At 38.9% G+C, this 15,470-nt stretch overlaps 1 long non-coding RNA gene across 1 annotated transcript; it reads right to left on the bottom strand.

Moving 5' to 3' along the window:
• Positions 1-3,462: 3,462 nt before the first annotated feature.
• Positions 3,463-14,743, bottom strand: LOC115945872 (uncharacterized). The gene is made up of 4 exons (XR_004080068.2): positions 14,470-14,743; positions 14,040-14,129; positions 6,652-6,860; positions 3,463-3,628 (listed from the first exon to the last, which is right to left on the bottom strand). It is a non-coding gene; the product is annotated as an uncharacterized lncRNA (long non-coding RNA).
• Between the last annotated feature and the right edge of the window lie 727 nt (positions 14,744-15,470).

Here is a 15,470-nt window from a genome sequence, read left to right as displayed (position 1 = left end):
CCACTTCCATGATCCCATTCAGCCCCTGACCCGTTATTTGAGAAACAGCTACTTGAGAAAGCAAAAGATAAATCAGTGTACAATAAAAAGATAACTCAAAGCTCTTTCTCAAGGCAGGGAATCAGAGGACAACAGGGTCCAAGCTTTTATGCTAGTTTAGTAAAATTGTGTGATTTTGTATATGAAGCACAGCAAAGGAGAAAGGCAAGCTCTCCTGAAGGCACTACTGGGCAAGGTTAAGGAAGAGGCTGGGGGAAAGAATGTTGCTCAAGGAGGTAGCAGTGGTTCTTTCTCAGATGTCTTTCCCTAACTACACACAACACAGTCTGAGGAAGCTCACTGCTCACACCATAAGATCACTTTCCTCCACAAGGGTATTATGTGTTAAAGATACTTGAACACAGAAAGCTGGTGTTGGAAGCCAAACAAGCAGACAGCAAAATAGGCACCGTCACCCTCCCACTTGGATCTGGCTGTGGAACCCCAATCTCCAGTGACCCCTGTACCCCACCCAAGCGATAACACAGCATCTCCCCCATGCTGCTGCCTTCATATCATCCCAGAAAAGCCATTTTCAAGGAAATGGGAATAACACCAACACAAATTGCTCCTGTCTGAGTTGCTCATGGACCTTCAGATACCATTAATGTTGGAAGAACAATTTGTTTGTGGCCAAAATCACTGACCACATTGTCACGCTGGGAAAGCGAAGGGTCAGCAGTAAAGGGAAATTATTCTGTGTTTAAAGGAAACATTCATCCAGAGACCTGTTTTTCTTTGTGTAATGGAGTAAATTGTCCATAGCTGCAAATTGAAATGCAGTGATTTGCTTCAGAGCAGAACACAGAACTAATTTTTCATTGTAATTAGAAATTTCAGAGTTCAAGGGGTAGAAATATTGTTTTAAAAAAATAAATACTGTAAAATTTTATAACCTTATACTTAACTGTTTCAGCCTGTAAAGATGGAAAAAAGGACATTATGAGCCTTTGAGGACCACATGGGAGGCTAAGACCCAGGGAGACATCTGGTTACCTGAAACTCTTAAGGGGTCACCTAAATATCTTTTAAACTCTTCCCTGCCACAGAGATGCTCCACTTGCTTTTCAAGCCCAGGCTTTACACTTCAGTCCTCCACTTGTTCCCTGCACACCTTGGGTCCTGGCTATCATTCTTTTCCTCTGTCTCGAGCCCCTTTGAGCAGTTTTCGTATGTCTCTGGGCTACAGTCTCTCTCTGTTTCATATCTGAACTTATCTTTTCCCTTCCATATCTACACTTCTAGAGTATCTCTTCTTTTCTGGTATTACTTACTCCTAATAACTTTATAATTATATAGTTGAGCCCTGTCAGGCTCCTAGGAACAAAGCTTGTATGAAGGATGCTATACAAAATGGACCTCTATCAGAGGGGAATTTGCTTTGTGGCAGAGACAAGGAAATTGTTTGCTCATTACTCTTATCTAGAACAAATTGCACATAATAACCTTTAATATTTTCTGTTAGATTTTGTTCCTCAGACAGACACAATTTTTCAGAAAATTAATCTGCATTTAACTGAATCATCTCAGTATATCTGAGTCCCCAAAACGAGATACTTAAATGTGCATTAAAAAATAAACAATCGACTACTTCACTGAATGTGGCCCTTGTTTCACTGCCCTTGACATAGGCTTAAAAACTCAAAACTGTTGTATTGACTTAAGATAAATGCTGCAAGACCATAAGCAAACCATTGTTCTTATGGTACCCAATAATCTAGTCTTTTTATTTAAATATGATAGTAAGTAATCCCAGAGCCAATGAAAGCATGGAACCAACTAGGTGCTACGTTCCACAAATACTATATTGCAAAGGAGAGTTTAACTCCTTATCTGAAAAACAGTTGGCCGTGACCGCATTAACAATTATATTATCAGTTTTACTTGGCAACATTTATGTGTCAAAATGTATCATGAGTTTCACAGCTTAGTTCCAGAAATAGGCTGTGATCTGGATGACATCATAGCTCTCCGTAATACCCTTTTTTGCTTTTCTTGCTTCCACAAACACTTGTACTCCCAGTCCTCTACTGAACCCACTCAGGCTGTTAAGACAAAATGAGCCCTTCCCACCTTCAGCTCTATGGCATGTCAGAGAAGAGGGTTGAAAAGTTTACCAAAACACCACGTTTTGCTCCTGGAGGACAGAACTCCTTGTGGCTCTTCCATGGTAGAGCAGAGACCGTATTAAAACCATAGGCATTGTGCAATGAAGAGACACCAAAGGCTGTCGATGACTGAATGAGGCTGTCAGTTAGCTGAATGATGTAAAAGCATAAGAATGTGTTATGATTGTGAGGTATAACTCCCTTACTCAAACAACATCCCTGGATGAGCTGTGCAGATAGATAGCTTAGCCTGGAGCATGGAGGAGAGGTAGTACAGTGAAAGATTATGAAAAGCCAGGAGTGGGTAGAACTGAAACTCTCCTCTCAGAAGCCTAACTGGGATTTTTAAATAGTAAGCAACTGGGTTCAAATGAAGCAGTAGAAAGCAGCATTGTGAAACTGCATTGCAAAATTCAATTAAGTGAAGTTGCAGATAGCTACGCAACTGTCTGTTGTGTTGAGGCAGGGAGTCTGGGTGCCATTTTGATGATTCATGACCAAGTATTACGGTCTTCTCAATTTTTTTCACAAATGCATATCAGGAAAAAATAAATAATTCTGTATTTTTTTTTAGCATTCAAAGAAGAGGATATAAGGCATTCTGCTTTCTGTATGTTAATCTTTTTCCTCAACAAAAAAAACCAATGAAGGATGGAGTATAATTAAAAATACGTGATAAATTGCCATGGCCAGCTCAGCATCTTCATCATCTAAGTCACAGACTATAACGTTTCCCTTTATTTTGAAGGTCGAGTTTCCTGGATCTCCACATAACCGAGCGTTAGTTCAAAATCTAGAAAAACATTCTGGAAGTTATAAACTGAGGCAAACAAGCAAATAAAAAATAATCCATCACTGAATTGAAAAGCTGTCTCAGGAACCATTCGGGAAAACTTAAACAACTAGACTACATTTTGAAACTGAGCGTTTGGACCACATTAAACTCTGGGGCAGTGTTAGCCGTTCCAGCTTTGATGTAATTTACTTTGGAAACGAATTAAGCAACAGTGAAGTTAAAGTAGTTCAGTCAGAAGCTGAAGGGAAGCTTTATAATGTACTTTAAGGTCTTCAGGGTTTTTTGGAAACTCCTGTGAGCTTCATGAAAACAGCTCTTCTGAATATTGGGGTGTTGTTATCAGTTCCTACAGAGGTTTGGAAGTGGCACAACGCCCAAAATAAAGGTGTAATTAAGACTTTCTTGTTGGTTTGGGGTTTTTTTTTTGTTGTTTGTTTGTTTTTAGTTTCCATTTCCTTTTTTTTCCCCCCCAAAAGCCAGAGGCAAAATAAAAAATAAATAAATAAAGGGGGAAAAAAAGAGAAAAAAAGGAAAAAAAAAGAAGAGGGAAATTGCAGAACAAACAAGATGGCAAAATAACAAAACTATTTTTCAATAAGCTGGGAATTTGCCTCAGTATGCAGCTCTTGGAGGAGAGGCAGTTTCTGTGAGCTGGCCAGATTCCCTGTTGCAGACATATGGACACCTGGAAGAAAAGACAAAAGAAAGTTTTATTCTTGCATAATCCTGACTTTTGTAATAAGCAGAAGTACTCCTTCTTGAGGAAAGATTGAAAGATTACAGAACCCATAAACTGAAGCTTTTACTGGTTAAATGATAAAGAGGTATAAACCTGGGATCTTTCCCTACAAATGCAGGATAACTCCATTAACACTGATGGAGCTACAGAGTTAGTAAGTTGTTTTTGAGAGGATAGTCCAGCTGGTGAAAATAGAATACAATGAAAATAAAGCAGTGGAGATATGGAGGGAAAAGAGGGGGAAATGATATAAAGAAAAACTTTATTTGAATTAAATTCTTCTTAATCTTTAATGAATTGTTTCCTGTGGGAAGAGAGGAGTAGAAACTGTTAATGTGGAGAAAAATACTTGTTGAAGATTTAGAAGATATTTTCCATGGTCCCAGACTTGAGGCTGAAGGGGAGCAGAGCTGGACGCACCCAAGGGAAAATACAAAATTTGTGAGGAACACTACAAAATCTAAAAGAGAAGAAAAATGCAAAGGTGTGTTTCACTGAGACAAAGCAAGGAATAGAGGAGGATTGGAAGCTAAATGTTGTTCATGTGTTCAATTTTTTTCAAACCTAAGCTGTGTAAAGCTTAGCCCTGTGACAATTTTGCTGGTCATTCTAAACCTCAATTAGTTAGTTATGTATTCTCTATCATGATTATTTACTTTAATCTAGTAAATGAAGGCTTGGACTAGCTGTGAAGGTGATGGGAGGGAGCTCTGGAACGTTGTAGCATCTTGTGAAGAGGTGATACAAAGCATGTTCAGTGGCATGATGTTGTGGGGGTCCAAGAGAGGCTGGGCAAGGGGAGGAGGCAGCCCTTGATGCAGTTTATCCTGAGCTCTTTTTTAGTATGAGATGACCTGAATTATGCCTAAATATTGGCAATTGTCCTCAGCTGCTTTACAGGGTTCTCTGGTAGCTCTGGGCACTCTTGCTGAGGACATCTGTGGTGAAAAAGCAAAAGCAGAATAGCCGGCCTGCTTTATCAAATGTTCTCTGAGCTATGTGTGCTATTAAATGCATTTATTTTGTTAGTAATCTTTTGTTGCTGGTATCCAATGGGGCACCGCACAGAAATCTCCCATTATACAGGGGGTCTGGAAACAGACATTCAGTTTTGCCTGTGACTTTTAACAGCAGTTGAATTTCTAGAAATAAGTGGGAGAGTGGGGAAATCTCAAGCCTTCTTAATACACCAAAAAGGAAGGAGGGTATTTCCTTCCCTTTCCTTGAAGATTTTCTTTAAAATGGGGTAGCTCTATTTTGGGCAAAGTATGTGCTAATGTGTATGGAAGTGCGTCACTCAACTAGATTTCATCCATCACTTGTGACATTCATTTTTTAAGGGAAATGTGTTTTGCCAACAGGACTTACAGCAGTAATATTACCAGTACTAATTTTTGTACTCCATAAGCTGGAACCACATCAACTTAAACAGCAAGGTAGCTATTACAAGGAGGTATGTGATTATCTAAAGGCAATATAAAACAGTCAGACATGTTGCAGGTGTTTTATTGGAGTACTTCAGAGGCACTTTCTCATTAAGGGTTGACACAGATGTGGTTATACATTTTAGAATTCATATTGGGTTACCAAACCTCTTAACATGTGCTTGCCAGGAAGCATTAAAAATACTACCATCCCTCTCATAAAACACTTGGATAGGCTGTGTGTATGTATCAGTGTCAATACAGTTCCTTTACTTACAGTACATTGTGCTCCTGCATCAGGATTTAGACTGCTTGTACCTTTTAAGAAAGATCTGTAAAGCATGTTTCATAATTCACCACCAGCCTGTGTCACAAGTTCATCAGAGTACTCCTTAGCCTCTGGGATGACCAAGTCTCTGGCACTAAGGATAGGGAATGTAACTACCTAAATGGCATCTTTGAGCACTGGGCCTTGTTTCCTATATATGGCCTAAGAAAAAATCAGAATCTGCTAGAAAAATGTATTTCTCTTTGCAGTTAGAAACAAGTATTTTTATCATATCTCCCACAAAGGAAGGTGGAGGCAAAAATACTGAATAGTCAACACCAAGTAATGGGACTTCTTTCCACTGGCACACTGGTAACAGGTATAGTGGGAACTGGTAGAACTTTAAGTCTAGAATTCATTTGGCCACAAGATAAAGATAAAGCTGAACCTATTCATAATCTGACTCTACTGAAAAAGAAGGAAGTGGAGCAAAGTGAGATGCATCCCCTCTCAGTAGGACCTCTCACACTCAGCTAAATTTGATGAAAGACCTGGTCTTACTAAATCACTATTTTGAATAGAAACATGGTGGACATTAATGCAGAAAAGAAAAAAGGATGTTTCTGGCCACCTAGTCACCAAGGTTTGCTTCACTCTATGTCACTAGTGTAGTAGGGCACCTCTGGCCCATAGATCCCTCCCATACTGGATGACGTCTTCATACCAGAAGCAGAGCTGCAGGGGACAAGTAGCAGCACTCATGATCTGTCATGAACATCGCATTTATGCAGTCACATACATCCTGTCCTTGGATGTCGCAAGTCAACATGTGTCAAGAAAATGCATTTGTCAAACATACCTGCTGACTTTTCTGAACAAGTCGCACGGATGCTCACCTCTCCTTTCTAAAAAAAGGATTGTGTTGCAGCCAGGATTGCTATAAGAGCTCAGGAACAAATAAATGTGTGGCTCACCTCCAAGGGGTTTTCCCACTTGTTTCCTCACAATTGACAAAGAAGCCAATGTTGTTTAAGAGTAAGGCAGGATGACAAATCCATGCATGTGCTCTACTTTGTAGCTGTCTGAGCCTGCTGCTGCAGAGTTTTCTTAAGAATGACAGCATTATTATATATTTCCTGGCAGAGACAATCTAAACTGATGCCCATTTTCTTCGTTCTGGCCTGGGAACTACAACCCAGGATGTATTAAAACAGGAAATACCATCTAAAATGTTGAAAAAGCTGGTTGACAAGAAAAAAAAATAGTTCAAATCTTACCAGTAGACAGATTTCTGTTGTAGTTTCATAAGTGGATGTAAAACTGAAATAATTTCAGCAGAGTAATTGTGTACTGTTACGCCATGTTGTATCCCAAATTATTTCATTCAGTGGCATTCCTTGGGATGTTTATCAGCATGAAATAGTTGAGTGCAGATTGATTTTACAGCAGTTTGAAATACATATCCAGCAGTGGAAACCTTAGCCAACTAGAAAAAACACAGACAGGTGCCCATCAAACATTCACAGCATGGTCTTGATCTTTGTCAGTATTTTCCTAATAACTAATGACAAATTAACCTAGTCCATCTCATTGGGAAACCTGCAGGGCTTTTATGCAAAGGAAACCAAGCTCCATCAGAGAGGGATCCCATGCAGTTTGTCACGGCCAGAAGAACTTCTCTGCTTCATTAGCTGCTCTTGTGTGTCTGAAATTTCCCATGTCTAGGGAGTCAGGCTTGAAAGTTAATCTGGAAAGGCTACAAGGATTTTGCTGTGGAAGCTGCTACTGTGAAGTTGTGATCTGACAAGAGGGAGAGACAAAACAGAGCTGGCTAACAGCTCTTTTACTCCTCCTGGTTCTGCCACTTACCTTTGGCTGCCCTTCTCCTAGACTGTGTGTTAGGACGGAGAATATGGATTTGCAATTACACAGAAACTCCTTGTAACCTCTGACATGATTAGCATCTTCTCATACCTTAGAAGCCTACTTCAATTACAATAAAACACTCCAAAAGTACCCCCTTCTTCCTCCTGTTTCCTGCCATTAGAACTGCACTCTCATAGCAACTGAAGGGTTATTAGCTACCTGCATGTCAAGCAATTCCTCCTGGAAAATCCATGGGTGAACAAGAAACAGAAGCGCTGAAAGAGCTAGAGAAGAGTTTGCACCTAGAAATGCAAACCTAGAAGGTGTGATTGCATCAACACTGAATTTTGATGGTGAAAAGCGGAGTATGCCCTTGGAAGTTTCTGTGGAACACAGCCATTGAGACATAGTCATGGGCAGCCTGCTTTAGGTGATCCTGCTTGAGCAAGTGGGTTGGGCATGATGACTTCCAGAGGTTCCTTTCAACCTTAAACATTCTGTGATGTTGTGAACCTACTGATAAACTTTGTTTCATCTAATCTATGCAATATCTCACTCCCTTAGATACCCATTTTATACGTTAGAAGTAAAAAACCTCATATGTCTTCTGCTGAGTCTTGCCTCACATACATCTTGTGCTGAGACGGACCAGTAAACCCGATGTCACTCCTCATTTGGCCCATATTGTTGGTTTGAGGGAGAGGGTTTGAGGGGAGATGAGGGACTGGGGACTGTAATACCTTTTCTATTTTGCTTCCTGGGGTTAAATATCTTAGATAGTTTTCTCTAATTTTAAACTGGAAATTTTTCCATCAACACACTGGGTGGTAACATGGCCCCACTGAATTCCAACTCCCTCTTGGGCTCAGTGGAGCCAGAATTTCAGCCAGTGACTTCTATCACATTGCCCTAAGTCAGCTCCAACATTTAGGTCCTTTAAAAATGACGTATTGGTCCCCTGAAGCTTCTCTTCCCACTGAAATAGCTAATTAGGAAGATCTAGTCTTTGGCTCTTGGAAAACTTCTATCTGTATTCAGAGGGATGTATATTCTAATGACTGAAGATTTTGTTAGATGATCTGAGTTATGACTCACTCAATGTCATTTCAACTACAGAGTTCTCTAACTCCTTGATTAAAAATGTCTTATCTGTAGGCATCTAGTCACCATCTGAAGACTTTAGGAGACAGACAGATAAAAAAACACTCCTTCATCCCTTTGCCGTGTTTTTTTTCTTAGACTCCATTCTGTTATGTCCTCTTTACAGCCTGTCAGTGTGTACAGTAATGGGAGAATATAAAATATATGGAGAGCTTATCAATCTAGAACCAAAATTAATTATATCCCTCAAAATTAGAGGCATATGAAATTTCTCAGTACAAATTTGAATGTTTTTAATTTGGGAAGTGAATGTCAGTTGAGTCTATTTGGAAAATAAACAAATGTGTTTGTTTTCACATTGCTGATATTTTGACTTTGTTTTGCAGTTATCGAAACATGTCAACGAGCTCAGAGCCTAATGAGGATTCCACCCACCAAAACCAAATTATGTTTATAATGAGTAGAAATGGCTGAAAATTCTGAATTTTGAGTGCTTGATTAAAGCATGTTGATTACTTACTTTTTCAAAAGGGAAAGAACTGATTCCGACGTAAATATTGTCAAAGGCTCTTTTCCATATCAATTTTCTGTGTAATTAACTAAATATTGGTTGGTATTATTCATTTTTTAAATAAAGAGGTCTTCACAAAACTTGCGGTTCATCCTAAGTTATAGTTTATACACATATAACACTGAGGGAATGAAAGCCATGAATCAGACAGTCTAGCTTATGACTATAAAAAAGAGTTTACCTTTGCATAATGCTTTGTCTTCATTAGAGGAAAAATTGTAACTAATTTATAAATCAAACTAATCATTGAAATAAGAAATCCGTGGAGACAACAAAAAACATTTACTTCAAGATGAGTTAGTTGCAACTAGTACACCTATTCAGTCTCCACTAGCAGTTGAATATTTTGGAGTAAAAACTTTTTTTCTCCTGTTAAATACATGCTAAGATCAAGCGGAAGATACCGAGGGAGGTCAGCAAGGATCAATCTTTAAGAGCTACAGCTTACTCGTTACTGAATGCAATAGACTTGTTACCACAGAAAGAATAAAATCTAGTGATTGTATCTAAGAAGTATGAATGTTTTCCTTGTCAAATGTCATTCTCTTTAGAATTTGGCAAAAGTAACTTAATGTAACATTTTTTCATGTGAAATTCAGCTGGGTTGTGACTTTATAATCTTTTTCTCATGACGGTAGTATAATTTGACATATCAACTGTATATTTATAATGGAAATAAACTTCATTATGACTCCCCAAAGGGATCTGATCTAAATCTCACCAAAAGAAAAATGGAAGGACTCCCACTGACTTCTCTGATCTTCGGTCAAACTATTGCAGCTATACAGTTCTCTTGCTTTCCCCCTTTATGCTTTGCACCCTGAAACCACATATATTATAAATCTGTTTGCTCAAGTCATCTCTTGTTTTGTTCCCATTGTTTTACAGCATGTTATAGGTGCACTTACAATGTAAAGCTGAACAATTACCATATTTTTGCAGTGTTGTTATCTTGGCAGCAGAGAATACAAGGATGACAGTGTTATAATCTCAAGCTTACGTTAGGTCGCATAGAGCAAATTTTGCAGGAAGGTAACTCGGCTGACTCCTATATCATTACAATCAGTTACAGGGGAGCAGAATTTGGCCTCATTTCTGCAAAATAACTGTGGCTTTCCTTAGCAGTCTGATCATGTCATAATTCACTTTAATGCTCATGTATACTAGCCCAAGGGCTTATATAATTATTAAACCTGTCTTTTCATGAAAGATGGATAAATCACACCTGAATACAAGAGTAGGAACTTGTTGTTTTGTTTAGATTTTAAACATTTTAAAATCATTATTAAATGAGCAAATTATGTATGCCCTGCAGTAGAGGATACTTCTTACTGCTACTGCAATGGATTTTGAATAGTACAATATTCATTAGGGACTGTAGTGATAGGACAAGGGGTAACGGATTGAAACTTAAAACAGCAGAGGTTTAGACTGGATATAAGGAAGAAATTCTTTACTGTAAGGGTGGTGAGGTACTGGAATGGGTTGTCCAGGGAGGTTGTGAATGCTCTATCCCTGGTGGTGTTCAAGGCTAGGTTGGATTAAGCCTTAGGTGATATGGTTTAGTGTGAGGTGTCCCTGCCCATGGCAGGGCGGTTGGAACTAGATGATCTTAAGGTCCTTTCTAACCCTAACTATTCTATGATTCTATGATTTTATTAGAAGGAAACATTGATTAACAGGGTTGTGATGAGTTTGTCTGAACATAAGACAAGGAGTAAAAAACGAAGACAAACTCGCTGGACCTAAAGTACCATCCAGTTGGATATTAGATTATTTCACAAACCAATTAATACTTTATCCTAAGCCACAAGATATCATATTCATGAGGGACTCTAATTATGCAAGCATCTGTCAGGAGTGTTATTTACAGAAAGGTTTCTGAATAACCCAGACAATCTTTTCTAGTTAAGATAAAGACCCAGAAGGTGGGTCTCCCCTGACTGGAGAAGCAGAGATTTCTACTTTACTTGGGTCTGCAATAGACAAGGAAGTAATAAAAAAATCAAATATCCTATGAAAGCAAATGTCAGGGAGACAAAGCTATCTAGAGTCTGATTTAAACCCTAAGGAAGTGAGCAGAAAGGATCACTTTAACTTCCATAGCCTTAAATCAAGGTCTTCTGAGGTATGCAAATGGAAGTATTAAAACCATGGAGTGTGGTAGAACAAAGAGAAGATCTTGCAGACATGGGATGATACAATCTGTCTTATTAAGATAGTATGCCATGCTGCAGAAAAAGCATTCAGAAGTATTGAGCAAGCATTTCCAATCACTCCACAGTTAGAGTTAATTGCACGGCTCCTTCCCTACATCAGTTACAGATACATTCAGATCCTTGCTGTTAGCAGTATATATTTAACTTTTTGATCCTTTTCCAATTCATTTAATACTTGTGCAGATAACTCTTATAAACACCATGAGTATTTTTTGTTGTAGGAACAGTAAGGAGTAGGAACATGGGACTGTAAAAGGTAATTTTTTCTTTTCTTTTCCTTATATTTTATTTTAATGATATTAGTTTTCTTTTTTCTACACCCAAATCAGCAGCATTTGTAATAAGATAGATACCAAATTCCTGCATTATTCAGGGCCAGTTCCACTTCTCTGGTCACTGTTACAGCCAACTAACTGTATAGTTACAGCATTCTCCCTCTTCATAATGAACACAAGATAATTAGATCAGTTTAACCTGCTGAGAGAAAAAGGACAAGATAAGGGCTGAATGTTAACATCCTGCCTTCTCTGTCTCAGGAAAAAAACAAGTTTTGAGCTGCCATGTCCACTCACGCAAATTCTGCTACTCACTTGCTTTGACACCAGCTGCCACTGGCACTGTTTCAGATAGAACTGAGATCTACAGCTTTTCCACTCACCATGATGGTAGATGCCATACGCAAAAGACTTTGGGATTTATGGCTATTGTAAAAGTCCTCCTCTGTTGTAAGACTTGTGCAAGCAAAAGTGCATAAAAGCTGAGCAGGCCACAAACTTTCCACTACTTACTGCGCTGATTCAGTTATTCATGTTAACCATGTTCTTGTATTTGTCTTTTCTGATTCTAGGTAAGACCTATCCTTGTGGACAATGGCAATATGAGGAACTGGTACCTCCATTCTGAGATCCCTACTACTCTAGTAACATTTATCTGGCATTTTCTCTGAATGCCACCCTGAATCATTCTCCAGGGGGAAGAAAATGAGGCTCAGTCCTGTTAAATCTTTCTGTCATTATAACCACTTGCCATGGTTGGCCAACCTTAATCCTTACCTTCTGTCAGAAGTTAGACCTTTTGGAGTGAAATCTTCAAGTGTACCTTCTGAGGTAAGCCCAAGATCATTAGGATTTGTAGGAAAGCAATGGGAAATTTCAGTCTGAAGAGCAGCAGAGATTCCGCCCATAAACTTGTGAGGATGACAGAGAGTTATTTGTCCCACTGAAGTATTTAAATCAAGTTTGCAAAATCATGATTGGCAGCTGTGGATCATGCAAGTATCAAAGGAAAGTATGGATTAAAGAGAGAAATCTAGTAAGATAATGTATCCTTTGACCAGCAAGGTTATATATTTAACAGATCTCTACTGAGTTACTTAATAACATACCAGATGCCAGAGACTTTACAGAAAAGCGGAATTACTTAGAACTTTAATGTCAAAATGTTAGCAGGCATTCCTCCTGGCTGACCATACATAGCTAGCATATGAGATGTTACTTCTGCCACAATAGTTCAAGTTTTGTGTTCTCTCTTTTCAGTGTTTTTACTGTGGATCTGTGTAATTGTTCCGTCTGTTTGCCATGCAATAAAGAGACATTCATGTTCTATGAAATCACAAGCAAAGGACAAAGCCATGCCATTTCACTCCAGCTATATAGATAGGAGAGCTTTTAGTGAACCTTCCCTTCTCGATCATCAAGTTTTGTGCTCTATAGGGATTGTGAGTGAAGCTGAGGAGGACAAAAATTGTTTCCCCAGCACTAATCACATTAAGAATTTGAAGCCTGGATGCCAGGAGGGTGATGAATAAGAGCTAAACCACCTTGATGGATCTTGAAGTTCACTGGAATTTCCCTTGCCTTGAAAATGGAGCCCAGCCATGATAAGAAGTGGCACAGTTTTCTTCACTGATGGACTTTCAAAGAGATTCCTCCTTCAAGGTATATCAGACATGAGACTCAAAGGAGTAGGGAGGTATCAGGGCTTTATTGAGGTAGAAATCAAAACTTTCTATTTTATCCATCATCATTAAGCCAACAAAGCTGTAAGAGCTGCACTGCTAACACAGCTCTGTCAGGCTATTTCAAAGAAAGACTGGGGCTGAAGCCACCCACTCCATCTCCTACAAGCCTCCCTCTGAAAGTCTCTGGATCAAAATGGCTTATGAAGCAGCTGCCGCAAAATCTCCATCAACACCTGGCCTTTTTTTTCCTTAGCCCAGCACTTTTAGGAGCCTATACAAATCTTAGTGCAGGGCTAAACATCTGCTATGACCTTATTGAGAAACTGAACTTCCAGGAAAGTTGTGATTTGTTTGCACTTTTTGAACATCTTTTGTAATTTTTTTTGTATTTCTTCATGAACCACAGAGCATTAAAAATGAATTAATTTGGTGTTGTTTTTGACGAGCTTAAGTGGCTCACAGAAATGGTTGGAGAAAAGAAGCAGACTTTTTGTCCTTCTGAAGTCCACTTTGTCAGTAATTTGGCTTTTCTTCAGTAACTGATGTTAATTTTCCAGCACATTTATAAGGCACTTCCAGCAGTCATTTCAGTGCTTGCAAATATTTTGCAAACAGACCAGCACCCCACGTGTGCAGTGACTGCTGGACTACAGGAGAGAAGAGGATGGCTTCATAGATGTATACACTGGAAGTTCAAAACATGCAAGGATTTGGTGCATGAGCCTGCATAAAATACTTAATCCCTTTTCACCTGAGGCTGTAACTATGCTGAAACCCCAACACACTAAAGCTTTTCTCTGACCAGTCTGTAAGATCCTCACAGATCTATAGGTTTCCAGTCAAGTCTGGGGACATGTACTGAATCCAACAGATAAATCAGGACTCACCATCACTCACCTCCCAGCCGCTGCTCTCCCTGGTGTGTGATCCCAATCCACAGGAACTGACCTTGATTTCTCCAAGTCCAGCAGTAGTTCTGTCCTCTTCTCTCAGTTAGAGCTCTTTTTACCCTCACTCAGGTCATTCCTCAGGACTTTGCTGAAATAAATTCCCCTTCAGTTATTGTTTGAGCTGCATGGGTTTTCACGCTTATTAAGCTTTCTGTTTTACAACTTGCAGGTGACTTTGTCTTTCTGATTTAAAATGTGATCTAGATGTATGGCCAGTCTCATTTTTGCATGGTTTTACCATGAGATTATGAAAATTACTAATGGAATAGAAATGATGTTAAACAAAATATGAAAACTTATCTAACCCCATGTCAGCACAACCTTTTAAAGAGGGCCTAAGAAAACACAGATACTTTTTATATGAAAGATTAGTACATTTACTACAAATAAAATCACACAAAATATGCTTGCACTTCAAAATAACTGACCTTTGAGCACCTCATCCAGTGGTTGCATACATGAAAGCAGGGAAAGGTGTATTATCTTCCTTGGCTTGACTGAGATGTTAATAGGCATCTGGTCAACAATCCGGCACACTAGCACTGGTACTCCAAGCTTGTCAGGGCTGGATGCTGCTTAGAAAACAGAGGCATGTGAAAGCAGAAAGATTCCCAAATTTGTCCAGCATTCATATTTCCATTCAAATTCTGGCATCCTCTTCTCAAAGTTTTCAGAAAGAAAATGGAAACAATATTTTGGAAATCCAAGGAAATCCAAACTAGACAGATCCCGTCTGCTCTCCATGCTTTAGCTATTTTCTTACCTGGCTGAGTAACAACTCTGTTGTAAGTAGATCCTTTGATTGTGTTTTATTTGTGTTGTAGGTGAACCCTCATTGCAAAGAAAGAGCATGACTTATGTGAATCATCACCTTAAGTACTTTAGTGGTTTAATATTTCCAAGTTGCTTTGGACCAAAGGTGTGAGGATCTAATTAGGTCTTAAATTTTAGCAACTGAGCCTACTGGCTGGAAGAGATACTTACTTCTTGTCTCCTAAGCAATGAAAAGGAGTGGAACAATAGGAGTGGTGATAAGCTCTTGCCAGGAATGCTGGCAAGGATAATATCTACCTAATAGGATTAGTATGACGAATACCTTTATAGTGTAAAGCTAAATAAAAAGATGCTGATACTATTAGATAGATGGATGGATAGATAGATAGATGGATGGATAGATAGATAGATGGATGGATAGATAGATAGGTTTTAAGACAGTCAATGTGGTTGGAACTGGAATCTTCCTGGCTGTCTGCACATTTAATCTTACATTGCCAAGTGGTTCATGGTCCTGTGTAAAAGGAGTTTTATCAGCTTTTGTATCCTGTATATTCATTCTACCTCCTTTCCAGTTCATCACCTCAGCTGACTAAATGACAAGCACCATCTACCTTACCTGAAATTAAAATAAACAATTCTTGAACCCTCATGG

Source organism: Melopsittacus undulatus, chromosome 8 (assembly GCF_012275295.1).
Source record: "Melopsittacus undulatus isolate bMelUnd1 chromosome 8, bMelUnd1.mat.Z, whole genome shotgun sequence".
NCBI lineage: Eukaryota > Metazoa > Chordata > Aves > Psittaciformes > Psittaculidae > Melopsittacus > Melopsittacus undulatus.
Note: the sequence above shows the minus strand (reverse complement) of the source record. Positions and strands in the feature narration are given on the sequence as shown.